This window comes from Nicotiana sylvestris, chromosome 9 (genome assembly GCF_000393655.2).
Source record: "Nicotiana sylvestris chromosome 9, ASM39365v2, whole genome shotgun sequence".
NCBI lineage: Eukaryota > Viridiplantae > Streptophyta > Magnoliopsida > Solanales > Solanaceae > Nicotiana > Nicotiana sylvestris.
This window is the reverse complement of record NC_091065.1, coordinates 149374115-149394447: the sequence shown is the minus strand read 5'-3', so window position 1 is coordinate 149394447 and position 20333 is coordinate 149374115.

The following is a 20333-nucleotide window of genomic DNA, read 5'->3' as shown; positions in this document are numbered from 1 at the left end:
AGCCTGTGGGATGTTATTTCTGGCAGGATTCCTGTCATATCTATGTAGGACCAGGCGAAACAGTCTATATTGTTACTAAGAAATTGAATAAACCCTATCCTGAGTTCGAGGGTCAACCCCATTCCCAGGTATACCTTACGATCCGGTAGGTGCTCGATTAAAATGGTCTGCTCCAGCTCTTTGACTATCGATTTAGTCGCATCCGATTCTTCGGGGGTGATGAAGGTTCGGGGGGCGAAGAAATCTTCCTCGTCATCCTCAAAGGCCTGTATGTTTCTATCCTCATCCGGGATCGGACATGTGGGGATCGGCGCCTTATGGTGGACCGCAAAAATTTCTTTCGCCACCCGCTGTTCTCCATGTATGGTCGTGATTCCATCCAACATGGGAAACCTTATCACCTGATGCAAGGTTGAGGGTACTACCCTCATACTGTGTATCCAAGGCCTGCCGAGTAATGCATTGTATGTCATGTCGCCGTCAATGACCTGGAACTTGGTGTTCTGAATCACGCCGTACATGTCGATCGGGAGGGTGATCTCTCCTTTCGTTACTTCGCCGTTCATGTTGAAGCCTTGGAGGATTAGAGGGATGGGAACAACTCGATTGAGCAGCCCCAGTTGTTATACTAACTCTGATCTAATTATGTTGGCCGAGCTGCCTGGATCCACGAGCACGCGCTTTATCCTGGTATTGTTTAAAAGAAACGAGATCACCAGCGCGTTGTTATGCGGTTTTATTATGGCCTCGAGGTCCTCCTCGCTGAATATGAGGGTGTCTTCAGGCACGCGATTTTGGGTCGGTCCTTTTTCTATAGTGGACGTTCTCGTTCGTTTGAACATAGGTCCTTGGGGAATGTCGGTTCCCCCAATAATCATGTGGACTTCATGTCGGAGAACCTTCCCTTTCGCCCGGTTTAAGTTCGATGGTGTACCGACATCTGAAGCAATCGTGTCCTTCTCCCTATTGTTTTCAAGGTTCTGGTTCCCCATTTTGTTCACCGAGCTAGGTGCTCTATCCAGATATCGAAGATCTTGGACAAGAAAAAGCATGAAAGATAACTTGCATTGCGTAGTGAAACCAACAAGAAAATAATCACTATTATTTTTAGCCCCACGGTGAGCGTCAAACTGTTTACCGTGAAAATGGTAACAACAACTAAATTTATAAATGGGACTCTAAAAATACGTGATCTATTTTTATACTAGTTGTTAGAGCAGTTGATGCTAGGCATATGAAGTTTAATCGACGAAATACAAGCTAAACCGGGGCAATAATCGAACCGAGGGGGTTGCTACCCGGGCCTCGGACTGATCGATGAAAGGCCACGAGGTCGATGCCTGGGCTCGAGCTCGAGCTATCGGGGGTAACCGAGAAAGGAATAACAATTAGGATATAATTAAACAAGGCTCTTTATGGCCAGTATCAAGCAATAAAAGAAGAACAAAAATGAAATAAAAAAATGGAAAGATTCGCCTCGAACGAGTAAGTTAGAGAGAAAGGAGAGAGGGAGTTATTATTGATCTTGTGTAGAATGGTTGGAGCAACAGCTGGGAGTTACAAAGTGATGGGGATCCTTCTTATATAGGAAGGTAATCCTATTATAGTAAAAAATGCATTAACTGTAAAGGCATGGAGACATGACGACTGGACTTGACACCTTGGGACAGGCCCCAGATAGGTCAACTTTGTCAGATTTGGCCGTGTGCCTTGGGAATTCCCCTTTCGCATACTATAGTCGTTAGTTCGTAATGCCCTTTGGGGCCTGTACCTGACGACCCCCGAGGGTGGGTCTCGACCTTGGTTTCAAGCCTCGAAGAGCATGACCGTGAGATGACCTAATGACGGGGAAATCGGACCCCCGGATTCGCTGCATACGCATTCCGCCTATTTACTTAAGTGACATATATTGTTATTCATTGCTATTAAATGATACATTATTAATCATGCTTTTTGGAATAGTTATAGCATACCGATGTCAGCATTCGACCAGATCTATCTGATGTTTATCACTTTTTCAGAAGCTATATCTAGAAATATTATTGTTAACTAAATTTAACCCATTATCACATAAATTTAATTATTTAAACCAAGAGTCATATCTTTGGGTCAAACAATTTGGCGCTGCCTGTGAGGATTTCTTAGTTAGATTTTTAGTTTCTTCTAGATCTACAACTAACACGAGTCACTAACGTCACAAAAATCAAGACCTCCTTTTTTTTGGGTACACAAGTCCCAACATGGCAGGTAACAAAGAAGGAAGGTCAATGATAATAATTGACCTGCCGACCGACCTCATGAACGTCATCAACAAAATTTGTGAAATGGCAGACGAAGGCGCGACGCCCAGTGCCTCCCCTACCGCCCCCTCACTGCAGCATCACAAAGTCTCGTGGCAAGGGAGCCTCCACATCTGTGGGGGAAGAGACACCCCCAGTTGTAAAAAAGCTACTCGAAGCGTGGCAAACGGACATGCTAGTCAGCATACTCAACAGGCCCACTCGAAGAACAATTATAGAAAACGCAAGGACTTGCATGATATAGCAGGCGGACGAGCAGTGCAACTAGCCTTTTCCACTAATGACAGGTATTACTCACAATGTCATTGATAGTACCAGTGACAACACCCTTGCATCCATTCTAAAAAGGATGGAAGAAATGGAGAACAAAAATAAGGCACTCTGAGACCAAATGAACGAATACCAAGAAAGGGTCGATGAGATACCGGGCGCCCATAAGCTATTGTCGAAGAGGGATGCTGACCTGTCTATCGAACAACCGTACAGTAATGATGCTTCCCCACATGATATACCATAAACCTTTAAAATGCCGCCTTACCACAAAATATATGATGGCACAATCGACCCTGAGGATCATGTGACTCATTACATCATCGTCGTTAAAGGCAAGGACCTCACCAAAGAACATGTGTCTTCCATCCTGCTGAAGAAGTTCCGCGATACCCTCACGGGAGGGGCATTAACCAGGTATTCACAACTACTAGCACGCTCCATAGTAACCTTTGAATAAATGGTTGATAAGTTCGTAACGGCCCACGCCGGAGCCAAGAAGGTCGAGGCGAGAGTGAACGACATATTTGCTATTAAACAATCTCTGGGATCTAGAGGAACTGAGGGACTTCCTCGCTCGGTTCAACCGAGTAAGAATGACTTTTCCAAACGTATTCGAAGGGATGGCGGTCGTAGCTTTTTAGAATGGGTTGAGTAGGGATGGTTCGAGAGCAACTAGGAAACTATTGAGTCGGCTGATGAAGTACCCCCAACCACTTGGGACGAAATCCATAATGTTTATTATGCCGAGATCCATGTAGATGAGGAAAACCTCACCGGAACAACTAAAGACTAACCTCGGTACAAGCCGAAACAAGAAAAGATCAAAGCGACAATGCCATAAAAGATCATCCAATCCCACCACCTAACATGGAAAAACATCAGCCATATATAAGGGCGGCCACTGCGCCCTCTCCCTGCTATGAAAAAGGGTTCATCTAGGACAAGAACGGGAACTCATCGGAACAACCGAGTAAAGTGGCCGCTGAATATGATATCATACCCGAATACTAGAAAGTCCGACGCCCTCTGTGAGTTCCACCAGGAATGAGAACACAAAACTGAGAATTGCATCGCCCTAAGGCAAGAAGTCATAAACATGTTACGACAAGGTCACCTCAAAGAGTTATTAAGCGATATGGGACGAACCAACTTTTCCAAAGGACGTGAACACCAAGGACCGCTAAAACCGCACTCACCAGCTAGAACCATCAATATGATCATTGGAGGCAGTGATGACGCTTCCATCAACAACGTGAAATTCACTAATACTCACAAACTCAAGCGATCAATCACCCGTGAACGGTAAGACGAACTCGAAGAAAGTATCATCTTCGATAAGTCGGACGCCGATGGTTTGACATTTCCTTATAATGATTCCCTTGTTATTACTTTACGTATTTTGGATACTAATATCAAATGCATTATGATAGATGACAGGAGCAGTGCCTGCATTATCCATCCCCGAGTGCTTGCCCAAATGAGTCTCGAAGATAAGATAGTGACGCGCTGCATTACGCTAACTAGTTTTAATAATGTAGTTGAGCAAACATCCGGAGAAATGACACTCCCCGTTTTGGCCGGCGGCGTGAATCTGGAAACAACATTCCACATCATTGACCAAGAGACCACGTACAATGCCATAGTGGGACGACCGTGGATACACCCCATAAAGGTTGTCCCTTCCACCTTATACCAAGTCGTCAAATTTTCAACTCTATGGGGAATATAGAACATACGAGTGGAATAATGCACATCACAGGAATGCTACCACATTGCTCTAGATAGCACGGACACCCGGTAAAAAAGGGACAAGGAAAAAGAGGCGTAACAATCAACAAGGCCAAGGTCGCAACATGGCAATAGCGGGGACAGCATCACAGACCCCGATATGGTCGAAGTTGTAGGATCAACCATAGAAGACCTCGACCCCGTTCAATTATACCTTAACGACCACACCAAGAAGGCTTACACCGGCTGCAAACTTTAGGAACCAGGTAAGTTCCATCAATTCTTAACAGCTAACGCAGATTTGTTTGCTTTTAGCCATGCAGATATGCTATGCATCCCAAAGGAAATCGCCCCACACAAACTGAACATCAACCCATTCCACCCCCCAGTGAGACAGGTCAGGCATAAGTTCAACCCCGCAATTAATGATATCGTACGCGAAGAGGTGAACAAATTGTTAGAAAATGGTTCCATCAAGGAGTCGAAGTATCCCAAGTGGGTCGCCAACGTGGTCATGGTGGAAAGGAAGAATAGGAAATGGTGGACGTGCATGGATGTCACAGATTTGAGCAAAGCATGCCCCAAGGATTCGTCCCCCTTACTTCATATTGACCAGATCATCGATGGATCGGCTGGGTATGAACTACTGAGCATCTTAGATACTTACTCAGGTTATAACCAAATCCTCATGGAAGAAGAGGTCGGGAGAAAACCACAGCCATCCCCCATCAAGGGACGTACTACTACAGCATCATGCCCTTTGGGCTATAGAACGCGGGGATAACTTATCAAAGGTTGGTGACAAGGATGTTCAAGGACCAGCGTGGAAAAATAATGGAAATCTATATAGACGATATATTAGTCAAGTCCAATAGGAAAGAAGACCACATCTACCATCTAAAAGAAACTTTTGACATACTTAGATTGTACAAAATGAAGCTGAACCTGGAAAAGTGTGCCTTTGACATGGCCTCAGGAACGTTTCTAGGTTTCCTGGTATCTCAGCAAGGGATCCAGGTCAATCCTGACTAAATGAAAGACATCGAAGGGATACCAAAATGCTTAACCACCAAAAAGCAGGTTCAAATGTGGACTGTCCGTATTGCTGCCCTATCAAGGTTCATCTCACGGTCGTCGGACAGGTGCCACAAATTTTTTGGCGTACTTAAGAAAGATAATGGCCTCTAATGGACTTCTGAGTGCGTACATGCCCTAAAGGAACTAAATGTGTACCTGTTGTCGCCACCCTTGATTTCAAAACCGGAGCTGAGAGAGCGCCTCCTTGTTTACTTACCTATATCTGGAGTAGTTGTAAGCGCAGTCCTAGTTCGAGAAAACAAAGGTACATAATCTCCCATCTATTACATTAGCAAAATATTAGTTCATGCCGCGATGAGGTATGCATACCTCAAGAAAACGGCCTTGGCCGTGGTCGTAGCTTCACGAAAGCTTAGATCATATTTCCAATGCCACCCTATCTCGGTCGTCGTAACTTTCCCCTAAGAAGTATTTTGCATAAACCCTGAGCTATTGAGAAGGATGACCAAATAGGCCATCGAGCTGACCGAGCATGATATCACGTACCAGCCACGAAGAGCGATAAAGTTGCAAGTGCTCGCTAACTTTGTCGCCGACTTCATTGCAAAATATAACAAAGGTCAAAAGGGAAGCCGATCCATCTACCACCCAAGCACAAGACCTTTGGGTATTATACGCATTAGGATCTAGCTGGGACTCGTACTCGAACTCCCAATAGGTGAAGTAATTCGCCAGTCCATAAGGTGCCTGGATATAACTAAAAACAAGGCTGAGCATGTGGCCGTAATTGCAGGTTTGAGACTAGCACTCATGTATGGGGAAAAACTACGCAATGATTCCCAACTCATAGTCAACCAAGTCACATGGACTTTCCAAATCAAGAAACAAAGATTGCAAAAATATCAAACCAAAATCTGCAAGTTGCTGCCCAAGTTTGACGAATGCCAGCTCGACCAAATTCCTCTAGCACAAAATGCTAAAGCAGATGGCCTCGCTAAACTAGCCGCCGCCACCAAAAACATCACAATTAGAGACAAAAACGTGGTCCACCTCCTCAACTCATTGCTAGACCAAGTCAAGGTAAGAACCATAAACTTAACTTGGGATTGGCGTAATCGTATTATTACATACTTGTATGACGGTACACTCCCAAATGATAAAAAAGCAAAGAAACTGAGAATGCAAGTGGCCAGATACAATATCCTCCATAACGACCTGTAGAAGAGAACCTATAATGGCCCATTGGCAAAATGCCTGGGCCCAAGTCAAACTCGACCCTTACTTGAAGAAGTCAATGAAGGTCATTGTAGGGCTCATTCCGTCAATCGAGGACTGATCAGATGCCCCATACGAGCGAGGTATTACTCGCCCACCTTGAAAAAAGAGCCGCATACTTCGTGAAAAGATGCGAGCAATGCCAAAATTATGCCCCAATGATTCACCAAGTCGTCGAACACCTCCATTCAATCACCTCACCTTGGTCGTTAATCAAATGGGTAATGGATATCGTGGATCCCCTCCCGGAAGGGCGAGGTAATGTATAATTCCTTTTGGTTTTAACTGCCTATTCTATAAATGGGTAGAAGCAGTAACATTCACCCAAATACGGGAACAATAAGTAATCACCTTTATATGGAGAAACATCATATGCTGGTTCAGCCTTCCCAAAGAGATCAACTGTGACAACGAAGCCCAATTCACGAGAAAGAAAATCGCCGAGTTCTTTGACAAATGTCATATTAAAAGGGTAATCTCGACACCGTACCACCCCGCAGACAACGGGCAAGCAAATGCCACCAATAAGCCGATAGTGAACATTATGAAGAAAAAGCTTGATGACGCCAATGGACTATGCCAGAAATACTACCAGATGTAATATGGGCTTACCGAACAACTCCAAAGATAAGCACAGGAGAGACACCCTTGTCTTTGGTCTATGGGACCAAGGAAGTAATACCAGTCAAGGTCGAAGAATCCAGCCTAAGGTACTTCCATGAGAGCGGTAAAAGCAACGACGAGAGCATAAGGCAAGAGCTCGACGAAGTGGACGAACAAAGAGATATGGCCTATATAAGAATGATCTCCCAAAAACAACAAGAAGAACGCTATTATAATAATAAAGTAAAGGTCAGGCCACTCAATGTCGGGGACTACATACTTAAAGCTAAAACACAAGCTAGCAAAGACCCCAGGGAAGGCAAGCTGGGTACAAATTGGGACGGTCCATACAAAATCATAGCAAAGGAAAATAAAGGGTCATTTCAAATAGAAAATATGGAAGAAAAAACTACTGAGCACTACTATCACGATCTCCTACTCCTCCACCGCCTTGGTCACCAGTACCATCGCTATCACGATCCCGCTTGTCACCATCGCCTTCACCTTCCAGGTAGGAGGTATTGTACCATGCAACCTTCTCAAGTCGATCCACACCTTCATCATCACCTTCTCAATCAGCAAGTGTACTAGGATCATATCCACAAGCGAGTAGGGCTTTGCGGGCCTTCACACGAACACCTTCAAGGGCTTCATCAGAAACAGACCCCGCCGCATGCAAATCTCGAAAGATATCTAGCTGAGCCTCGGCATAGATCTAGTCATAATATAAATCCCGATGAATGTTAGGGAAATTAGAAGTACGGGAAGAGGATGGTTGTGCCAAATATCGGGCCTTCTCGGACTCTAAGACAACCACTCGATCACGAAGAATAGAGGCCTCTCTTTCCAACTCCCCGATCCTTTCGTCAAGTCATTCTTCCTTAACCCTTGCTGTCACTAAGTCATTCTCTCGCTCAGAACGGAGAGTCCAAATCACCACCCCAAGGGACTGCACCATATTCAGAGCCTCCGACCGCACTGCTTCTCCAACTCTTCCACTTTCTCGGCGATGTCGCCATTAAGGACCTCCATATGGAATCAAAATTCCTCCAATTCCTTTTGCAGCTCATCCACTTGCACTTGAAGGTTGCCGCACTGGGCCTCTACAGCTCTGCTACCTTAAGCTCTTCTTCCCTATTCCTCAGTATACCCTCAAGGACGCTACACTTCTCGATGACTCTCACCAGCTCGTCATCCTTCTCCTTCAATTCATCGCGAAGAGCCTGCAAATTTTTGCCCTCGCCAAACCGCCAATGAAACTCCCGGTACTTCCCGCGGTAATCAAAATATTTGTTTTTTAACCACTCAAAAATTTCCCTACGCCTATCCTCCCTTTGGGCACTTTCAATCTCCAAAATCACAGTCTGCAAACACACAATGAAAAAAGAAGTAAGGCAAACATGAAAATGCCCCTGCTAACAACGGAAAAAAGAGGGGCAAAACAGCAAGCAATCACCTAAGAGCAAGACCTACTATACTTCTCGACAAAGTGACATCGTCCAATTCTAGGAGGGTCTTACCCTCTATGTTGGAGCAAAGAGGGCCGATGGCAGGTACCACATTCTCCGTATTCTTCAACAGGTCACGGTCCATGGGGATCGCAATGGTCCTCATAGACCCTACCACCCTTACCTCGAGTTGGGTAAACCCTTCCTCCATCATCCTTAGATCGCCAGCATCCACGTCTGAACCCATTTCATAGCCTTCTTCGGCAATGCCTATTCCTCTCCCATCGCCCGTCAAAGAAGCTTCTTCAGCTGGCCGCGATGTCGATGGCTCCTTCTACCGTGAAGTATCAAACGTTCTAGTGGCCAGTCCTTCGGCCTCCGTCATCACAGAAGGGAGAGACATACCCTCGTCGGCCTCCGCCGATCTCAGAATCTCAGACACCGACCTGACATCATCTTCAATGATAATGGTCGCCATCTCATGCAGCGTAAAATCACCCGCTACTGAGTCCACGGCTCGGGCGACCCCGTCGCTGATATTCATATATCTCCTCTTACGAGGGATCAAGTCCCCATCACCTGGCAACCTCTTCTTCATCTACGAGATGATGCAAAGGAGAAGCCGAAGGCTCCACGGCCGAAGTCTCCAAAGATAAAGAAGGAACATATACCGGAACAACAACAGAAGGGACCGGGGAGTGAGCAGAAGTTGTGGTCACAGAAAAGGTTAGAGTCGAAGAGGCGACAACTTTTCTTTTATGGAACACAGTTGCAGGAGCTCTTGACCTCATCGAGGACCCTCTAGATGAAATTGAGGGAAGTACAAAGGGAAAAGAAAGTCAGCCAGAGTAAACCGCAAAAGAGGAATGATTAAGAGGCTAAATGAAGAACTTACCAGTCAAGGGAGGAGCCGGCCCAAACCTCTTGAAGAAGCATGGCTATCACGACCCAACTCCATGTCAGGCCGTGATGGCGTCCATCACCGTTCCTAGACAAGCCAACAATGAACAACTTAGTGACTTCCCATTTTTAGTAAGTGATTCCAACGACTAACTTTTCCATAATAATTTTAAACATTTGATAAATAACAAATTTTTAAAGCAATCAAAAATGGAAACAAACTAAAGGGAATCATAACTGTAGAAATGCAATCCAAAAATCAAAGTCTACTAATATGTGCCAAGATCTAGCGCCACAAGTGCGTGGGGACCTAGTAGAATATACAAAAGATTACTATCCTACTGCCTGAAATAGAATAGATAAATAGAAGCAAAAGAGACACTCCGGCATGCTACTAAACGGCTCGAAAAAGGGCAGCTCATCGTGAAGTCTCAAACCAAGATCAAGTATGCGCGGTGGGCGGGTAACTAGATGCACCGGCTCAGATCCTGTACAATTAAGTACATAAGCGTAGTAGGAGCACATAGACAACATGTACCCAGTAAGTATCCTGTCTAACCTCGAAGAAGTAGTGACGAGGGGTCAACTTAGACGCTTACTATGGGCTAACAATAATATAATTAAAGTGTTGTGCTAAGCATGGATATCATGAACAATACTAAAAGCTCAATAACAGAAAGTGATAAATTCTTCTTTCACAAATATATTTTCAATTTCAATCATATCATTTAACATCTCATATTTCAAGATATTTAAGCAGTATAAATCACGGAGAGCTTCAAATACTCAACATACACAAATTATGCCAAGGTCATACGGCGCAGTCCATCTTAATATTAAAATGTGCATTACCGGAGGGTCGAACGACGCGAATCATAAATGCATCTATATACTACCAAGGCGCTCGGCGTGATTCACAAATAGCAACTATTTTCAAAGAAAACACCAATATCACATTTATAGTCAAGCATTCCATTAAATCTTCAAATATGTGAATTTAAGCTCTTACACTTCCTTCATGAAATTTCCGATTTGACTCAAGAAATCAAATTAGCAAGTAAGGGCGCAAACATTTCAAATAAGGCATGATAGGTCGTAAACTAGCCGGACAATACCATACTAGTAGCTATGTACGACTCTCATCACCTCATACATATGTAGCCCCCACAAATAGGTACACACATTTTTTTAACTCATCCATGGAGTTAATTCCCTCTTACAAGGTTAGAACGGAGATATACATCGTCTCGAAGCCTACTTCCCAACTCAACAATGCACCCAAACCTCCAAATTAGATGCCAAACGACTCGAAACTAATCAAACATGCATAAACTAATCAATTTATGCTCAAACGTTCATATTTTCACTATTAAAGTGACCACCCAACCCGAACTGCAAGATTCCTAAAATACACCCCCTAGGCCCACATGCTCGGATTCTAGAAATTTTCGAAGAAAGTTGTTACCTATAGCCTTAGGAACACAAATATATAATTTTTACTAAGTTCCATAACCATTTTTGTGGTCAAATCTCTTTTTTCTTTCAAAACCTAGGTTTTCATCTAAACCTTGATTTTCCCTAATATTTACATGTTAATATACCCATAATTAATGTATTTAACTCATTTTTTGTAGAAATTACTTACCTTAAAGTGTTAGGTGAAATCCCACTTCCAACAGTTCTAAAATCTCCTAGGAGAATTAAGTGAAATAAAATAATGGCCTAAGTCCTGCATTAATAAAGCTGGACATAGCCCTTTGATGTCGCATTTGCGACACCAGGTTCACAAATGTGAGGGTCGCAAATGCGACAAAAGACTCGTAAATGCAAAGCCCGGGCTTCAGCGGTTGGGGTTGCAAATGTGACCAAAGAGTCGCAAATGCGATTTCTGCTAGGATCGCAAATGCGAATACTGCCTGGGTTGGGCTTCTTCGCAATTGCGAAGCCCTCATCGCAAATGCGAGGTTCGTATTTGCGAGACCTGCAGCTGTTGCCAAGAACACCAAAAATCTGGTGTGTTTTCAACCCTTTCTACACATGTGAAACTCACCCGAGCCCTCGAGGATCCACCCCGAATACGCACACAAGTCTAACAACATCATTCAAACTTGCTTGCACGACCGAGACATCAAAATAACATCAAAAATCACAAATTGGACGCCAAAACGCATGAATTTACTCATGAACTCTAACAACTTCTAACACACTTTCGTGTGTACGATTCCTATCAAATCAACTCCGAATGATGCCAAACTTTGTTTGCAAGTCTTAAATGACATTACAGACCTACTCCAACTTTCGAAATAGAAATCCAAACCCGATATCAAATAGTCCACCCTCGGTCAAACTTTCCAAAAACTTCAACTTTTAACTTTCGCCAAATGACTCCAAATCGACCTACGAACCTCCGAATCCACTTCCTAACGCACTCCTAAGTCTAGAATACCAATATGGAGCTATTCCCAGGATTGGAATCCCAAATGGATGCCTAGAATGTAAAAATCCATTCTAACCCAAACTTATGGAATTTGCTCAAATTGCCAACTTTCACTATTAGGCGCCGAAATTCCCCTCGATCATCCAAAACCCAATCCGAACATACGCCCAAGTCCAAAATCATCATATGAACCTATTAGAACAGTCAAATCCTGATTATGATGTTGTTTTCTCAAAATATTGACCAAAGTCAAACTTGGCCTTTTAAGCCAACCTTAAGGAACCAAGTGTTCCGATTTCAACCCAAACTCTTCCAAATCCCGAACCAACCATCCCCGAAAGTCATTAATCTGTATAAGCATGTACAGGAAGTCTCATTTAGAGGAACAGGATTCTAGGAAGCAAAACGACCGCTCGGGTCGTTATATACTCCACCTCTTAAACAAACGTTCGTCCTCGTACGGGTTTAGATTCATACCTGAAGTGCTGAATAAGTGTGGATATCTGCTCCACATGTTCCACTCGGACTCCTAAGTCGCGTCCTTGACTGGTTGGCCCTTCCACTAAAACTTTACAGCGGAAATCCTTTTGGACCTCAACTGGAGATCCTGTCTAGCAAAAATGGCAATTGGCTCCTCCTCATAACCTAAGCTCTCATCTAGCTGAATAGTGCTAAAGTCTAACAGATGTGGTAAATAAGCGTGATACCTTCAGAGCATAGAAACATGAAATACCGGATGAACCCCTAATAGGTTGGGAGGTAAAGCAAACTCATACGCAACCTTCCCTACTCGCTTCAACACCTCAAATGGGCCTATAAACCTTGGGCTCAACTTGTCCTTCTTTTCGAATCACATAATCCCCGTCATCGGTGAGACTTTCAAGAGAACCTTCTCTCCTACCATAAATGATACATCACGCGCCTTCTAATCCGTGTAACTCTTTTGTCTGGACTGTGATATGCAATGTCGCTCCTGAATCAACTTTACCTTTTCCAAGTCATTCTTCACCTGATCAGTACCATATAACCTAGCCTCGTCGGGCTCAAACCACCGGATAGGAGAACGATATCGCCGACAATATAAAGCCTCAAATGGAGCCATCTCAATACTGGACTAATAAGTGTTGTTGTAAGAAAACTCGGCTAAGAGCAAGAACTGATCCCACAGCCCTATAAAGTCAATCACATATGCTTTGAGCATGTCCTCCAGGATCTGAACTGTCCGCTCTAACTGCCTGTTAGTCTGTGGATGAAATGCCCTGCAGAGCTCTACACGGGTCCCCAACTCACTCTGCACGGCTCTCCAAAAATGTGAAGTGAACTGAGGGCCTCTATCTAATATGATGGAAATAGGCACACCGTGAAATCGAACTATCTCCTAAATATAAATCTGGGCCAACATCTCTATAGTATAGGTAGTCACAACCGGAATGAAGTTTTCCGACTTAGTCAACCTGTCGACAATGACCCAAACTGCATCAAACTTCCGCAAGGTCCGCGACAATCCAATTACAAAGTCCATAGTGAAGCGCTCCCATTTCCACTTAGTTATAGTCATCTGCTGAAGTAGGCCACCTGGCCTCTAGTGCTCATACTTGACCTACTGGAAATTTAGACACCTAGCTACATACTTCACTATGTCTTTCTTCATCTGCCGCCACCAATAATGTTGTCTCAGATCACAAGACATCTTCGTAGCACCTGGATGAATAGAATACCAAGAACTGTGCACCTCCTCTAGAATCCTCTCCCTCAAACAATCAACATTAGGAATGCATAGACGACCCTGGAGTCGCAGAACGCCATCCTCGCCAATAGAAACCCCTTTGCCACTACCTTGTAGTACTGTCTCTCTGAGAACTGCCAAGTGCGGATCATCAAACTGCTGAGCCTTGATCATCCCCAAAAGTGAAGACTGGGAAACAACACATGCAAGAACTCAGCTAGGCGCTAAAATATCCAACCTCACAAGTCTATTAGCCAAGGAATGAATGTCCAAAGCTAGTGGCCTCTCCTCTGCTGAAATGAATGCCAAGCTACCAACACTCTCTATCTTCCTGCTTAAGGTATTCGCGACCATATTAGCCTTGCTCGGATGATAAAGAATGGTGGCGTCATAATCCTTCAGTAACTCTAGCCATCTACCCTGCCTCAAATTGAGATCTTTTTTCTTGAGCAAATGTTGCAAGCTGCGATGATCAGTATAAACCTCATATGATACCCTATAAAGGTAATGCCTCCAGATCATAAGAGCATAAACAATCACGGCTAACTCTAGGTCATGCACAGGGTAATTCTTATCATGAATCTTCAGCTAACGTGAAGCATATGCGATAACTCGCCCCTCCTACATCAATACACAACCCAAGACAATGCGTGAAGCATTGCAATACACCATATACATCCCCGAATCGGAAGGTAGCACTAGAACCGGTGTTGTAGTCAAAGCTGTCTTGAGCATCTGAAAGCTCGCCCACAATCATCAAACCAATAGAATGGGTCCCCCTTTTGGGTCAATCTAGTCAAAGGTGCTGTAATGGATGAAAGGCCCTGCACAAACTGGCGATAATAACCTGCTAACCCCAGGAAATTCCTGATCTCAGTCACCAAGTGGGACATGGCCAACTCTGAACCTACTCAATCTTCTTGGGATCCACCTTAATACCCTCTCCTGATACAACATGTCCCAAGAATACCACTGACTCTAGCCAAAACTCTCACTTGGAGAACTTAGCATATAACTTATGTTCCCGCAATGTCTGAAGCACCACTCTCCAATGCTGCTCGTGCTCCCCCAGGCTATTTGACTAAATCATGATGTCATGAATGAAGAAAAAAACAAAGGAATCAATATAGGGAATAAACACTCTATTCAGCAAATCCATGAACGCCGATAGGCTATTAGTCAAGCCGAAGGACATCAACAGAAACTCATAATGGTAATATCTAGTACAGAAAGCGGTTTTCGGGACATCTGAGTCCCAAATATTCAGCTGATGATACCCTAATCTCAAGTTGATCTTAGAGAACACCCGATCACCCTGGATCTGGTCAACAAATCATTAATGCATGGAAACGGTACTTGTTCTTGATGGTAACTCTGTTCAACTTCGGCAATCAATGCACATCCGTATAGTCCCATCTTTCTTCTTCACAAATAACACTGGTGCACCCCAAGGTGATACACTTGGTCTCATAAAACCCTTTACTAAAAACTCCTCAAGCTTCTTCTTCAACTCTTTCAGAGCCATACGGTATAGTGGGAAAGACATAGGCTGGGTACCTGGAGCCAAATCAATACGAAAATCAATAACATGATCTGGTGGCATTCCTAGAAGGTCAGAAGGAAACACATTGGCAAATTCCTGGACTACTGGCACTGAATCAATCGTCCGAGACTCTACTGTAGTGTCCCGAACAGAAGCTAGATAAGCCAAAAAACCCTTCTCAACCATGTGTCGAGCCTTTAGAAAAGAGATAACCCGACAAGTTATACTAACGGAGGAACCCTTCCACTCCAATCTCGGCAACTCTGGCATCGCTAAAGTGACAATGTTGGCATGGCAATCAAAGATGGCATGATATGGGGATAACAATTTGCATGTCTAGGATGACCTCAAAGTCGATCATATCAAGTAACAGAAGGTTTGCTATAGTCTCGTAACCACAGAATGTGACCATACATGACCGATTGATCTGATCCACAACCACAGAATTGCCCACAAGAGTGGACACATAAACAGGAGTACCCAAGGACTCATGAGGAATATCCTGGAAATGAACAAACATATATGATACATATGAATAGGTAGACCCTGGATCGAATAATACTAAAGCATCCCTACCATAAACGGAAATAATACATGTGATCACGGAATCTGAGGCCAATGCATCTAGTTTGGCCAGAAAAGCATAGAATATAGCTGAAGTGTCGGCTGGCTGGCCTCTACCTAACTGAATAGTAGTTGGCTGACCTCCTCCTACCTAGCCTCCACCTCTAGGATGGCCCCTATCATCCTACCCTCCGCCTCTGGGCGGCCGGACAGCCAGTGATGTAATCATGGGCTATTGACCATACTGCACTGCATTGCCCTAATGCCTATGGTAAAATCTCCTCATGTGATCGAGATCTCTGCACTCGAAACAGCCCCTCATTGCAGTGATCTGCTTCCCTGATGTCTGACCCTAATGGCCTATAGACCCACTAGAAGAAAATTGAATAGCTGGTGGGTGATATGAACTCGCCAGCATGGCACTAAAATAGGAGTTGGGAGAACCCTGGTGGCCTGAGTACCCAGTGGAAGAACCCTGGATGGCTGGTGGGTGGTAAGAAAACTCTGGCATGTCTTTGAAATAGGGGCATGCTGGAGCACCTCGAGGAGGTGGTGGTGCTGAATATGGGGGCCTGCTTGGCTTACCCCTCCCAAACTGACCTTTGCCCCTAGCTGGGGCACATCTAAACTTTCTAGAGAAATGAGCCCTCTTGTCCTGCTGCATCTGCTCTTTACCTCTATGATGGTAGCCCTCAATCCTCCGAGCAATATCCACTACCAACTGATAAGAAGTCCCCATCTCAACCTCTCGGGCCATATTGGCCATAATACCGGAGTGCAACCACATAACCAACCTATGCACTCTCTTTGCATCAGTAGGAAGTATCATAAGTGCATGGCGAGACAACTCAGAAAACCTCACCTCATAGTCGGTCACTTATATCTAACCCTACTCAAGCTGCTCAAACTGATACCGCAACTCTTCACTCTCATAGGGTGGAATATACCTATCCGAGAAAAGCTGTGTGAACTGGCCCCAAGTCATGGGAGGAGGACCCGTTGGTCTTCCAAGAAGATAAGACTGCCACTATCTATGGGCCCTGCCCTCCAGCTGGAAAGTAGTGAAGTCGACCCCATGACACTCCAATATCCTCATTTCGTGCAGTATGTCCCTGCATCTATCAAGCATCCTTATGACGCTCGCCGTCGAAGACAGGAGGGTGTAGCCTAGTCCATCTGTCCAATAACTTTTGCGAGTTGCCTTACGCAGCTGGTCGAGGCTTCGGTACCACTGCTGCAACTGGCTGGGCCCCGTTCACAGGTAGTGTACTCGGAGCTTGATACATTATAGATGCATTCCCAGAAGCCTGAGCAGTAGGGGTCTGTGCTCCCCCCTGCCTGAGATATGGCTGGGTCTACTAGAAATAAACCAGCCTGGGTCATAGAATCCATGAACTACAGCATACAGGCCATGAACTCCTGAAAGCCTGGTACTGACATGAAATCTACCCAGGCTGGCTCTACTGTGGGCACCTCACCTTGCTCCTCGACGATGGGATCCTCCACTGGATCCGCTGGTTGTGCTACTCGGGGAACTCTGGGGCGCCCTCATCCCCTACCTCGGGTCGGTGCCCTCCCCCGGCCTCTACCTCGGCCTCCAACAACGGGGGGAGAAGCTACTGCCGGGTCTAGAGCGACCGCCGTATGCGTCCTAACCATATGTTAGAGAATAAAAGAAGGAAACTTAGTATACCATCAACTGCACGATAGAAGATAAATAAAGAGTATTTTCCAAACACTCTATAGCCTCTCGAAGATAAGTACAGACGTATCTGCACCAATCTGCAAGACTCTATTAGGCATGCCCATCACTTGTGAGACCTACATGAACCTAGTGCTCTAATACCATGTTGTCACGACCCAACTCCATGCCAGGCCATGATGGCATCCAACACTGTTGCTAGACAAGCCAACAATGAACAACATAGTGACTTCCCATTTTTAGTAAGTGATTCCAACAACTAACTTTTCCTTAAATTTAAAACATTTGATAAATAACGGATTTTTAAAGCAATCAAAAACGGAGATAAACTAAAGGGATTCATAACTGTAGAAATGCAACCCAAAAATCAAAGTCTACTAATATGTGCCAAGATCTAGCATCACAAGTGTGTGGGCAACTAGTAGAATATACAAAAGATGACTATCCTACTGCCTGGATAAGAAAAGGCATATACAAGCAAAAGAGAAACTCTGGCATGCTGTTGAACGGCTCGGAAGGGGGTAGCTCACCATGAAGTCTCGAACCAAGATCAAGTATGCGTGTCGGGAGAGTAACTAGATGCATTTGCCTCATATCATGTACAACTATGTACATAAGCATATTATAAGTACATAAAGAACATGTACCCAGTAAGTATTCAGACAAACATCGAAGAAGCAGTGACGAGGGGTCGACTTAGACACTTACTATGGTTAACAATAATATAATTAAAGTGTTGAGCTAAGCATAGATATCATGAACAATAGTGAAAGCTCAATAACAGAAAGTGATAAATTCTTCTTTCACAATTATATTTTCAATTTCAGTCATATCATTTAACAGTTCACATTTCAAGACATTTAAGTAGTATAAATCACAGAGAGTTTCAAATAATCAACATGTGCAAATTATGCCGAGGTCGTACGACCCGGTCAAACATAATATTAACATGTGCATTGCCGGAGGGTCGAACGGCGCGAACCATAGATGCATCAATTTACTACCGAGGCACTCGGCCTGATCCACAAATAGCAATTATTTTCAAAGAAAACACCAATTTCACATTTATAGTCAAGCATTCCATTAAATCTTCAAATATGTGGATTTAACCTCTTACACTTCTTTCATGAAATTTACAATTTGACTCAAGTAATCAAATTAGCAAGTACGGGCACAAACATTTCAAATAAGGCATGATATGGGTCCTAAACTACCCGGACAATAGCATACTAGTAGCTACGTACGAACTCTCTTCACCTCGTACGTACGTATCCCCCACAAATAGGTACACATATTTGTTTAACTCACATATGGGGTTAATTCCCTCTTACAAGGTTAGAAAGGAGACTTATCTTTTCTCGAAGCCTATTTCCCAAATCAAGAATGTGCATAAACCTCCAAATTTGATGACAAATGACTCAGAACTAATCAAACATTACATAAACTAATCAATTTATGCTCAAAAGTTCATATTTCTACTATTAAAGTGATCACCCAACCCGAATTGTAAGATTCCTAAAATTTACCCCCGGGCCCACATGCTCGGACTCCAAAAATCTTCGAAGAAAGTTGTTACCCATAGCCTTAGGAACACAAATATATAATTTTTACTACGTTCCATAACCAATTTCGTGGTCAAATCTCATTTTATTTATCAAAACCTAGATTTTCATCTAAACCCTTAATTTTTCCTAATTTTTACATGTTAATCTACCCATAATTTATGTATTTAACTCATGTTGTGTAGAAATTACTTACCTCAAAGTGCTAGGTGAAAACCCTATTCCAAAAGCTCCAAAAATCGCCTAAGAGAATGAAGTAAAATGAAATAATGGCCTAAGTCTTCTGATGTCGCATTTGCGGCACCAGGTTCGCAAATGTGAGGGTCGCAAATGTGAAGCCTGGGCTTCAGCGTTGGGGTCGTAAATGTGACCAAAGAGTCACAAATACGACTTTTGCTAGGATCGCAAATGCGACATAAGTGTCGCAAATGCAAACACTGCCTGGGTTGGGCTTCTTCACAATTGTAAATCCCACATCGCAAATGCGAGGTTCGCATTTCCAAACAATCTCTCGCATTTGCGAGACCTGCAGCTATTGCCAAGACACCAGAAATCAAGTGTCTTTTCAACCCCTTCCACACGTCCGAAACTCACCCGAGCCCTGGGGCTCCACACCGAATACTCACATAAGTCTAACAACATTCTATAAACTTGCTTGCGTGATCGGAACACCTAAATAACATCAAAAACCACAAATTGGACGCTAAAACGCATGAATTTACTTATGCACTCTAAGAACTTCTAAAATACATCCGCGCGTCCGATTCCTATCAAATTAACTAGGAATAACGCCAAACTTTGCGTGAAAATATTAAATGACATTATGGACCTACTCCAACGTTCGAAACTGAAATGTGAACCCGATATCAAATAGTCCACCGTCGGTCAAATTTTCCAAAAACTTCAAGTTCTAACTATCGCTAAATGACTCTGAAATGACCTACGGACCTCCGAATCTACTTCTGGACACGCTCCTAAGACAAGAATCCCCATATGGAGCTATTCCCAAGCTCAAAATCCCAAACGGATGCCTGGAATGTAAAAATCCATTCTGACCCAAACTTTTAGAAATTGCTCAAATTTCCAACTTTCACTATTAGGCGTTGAAATGCCCGTGGGTCATCCAAAATCCAATCCGAACATACACCCAAGTCCGAAATCATCATACGAATCCTGATTCCAATGTCGTTTACTCAAAATATTGACCAAGTCAAACTTGTCCTTTTAACCCAAC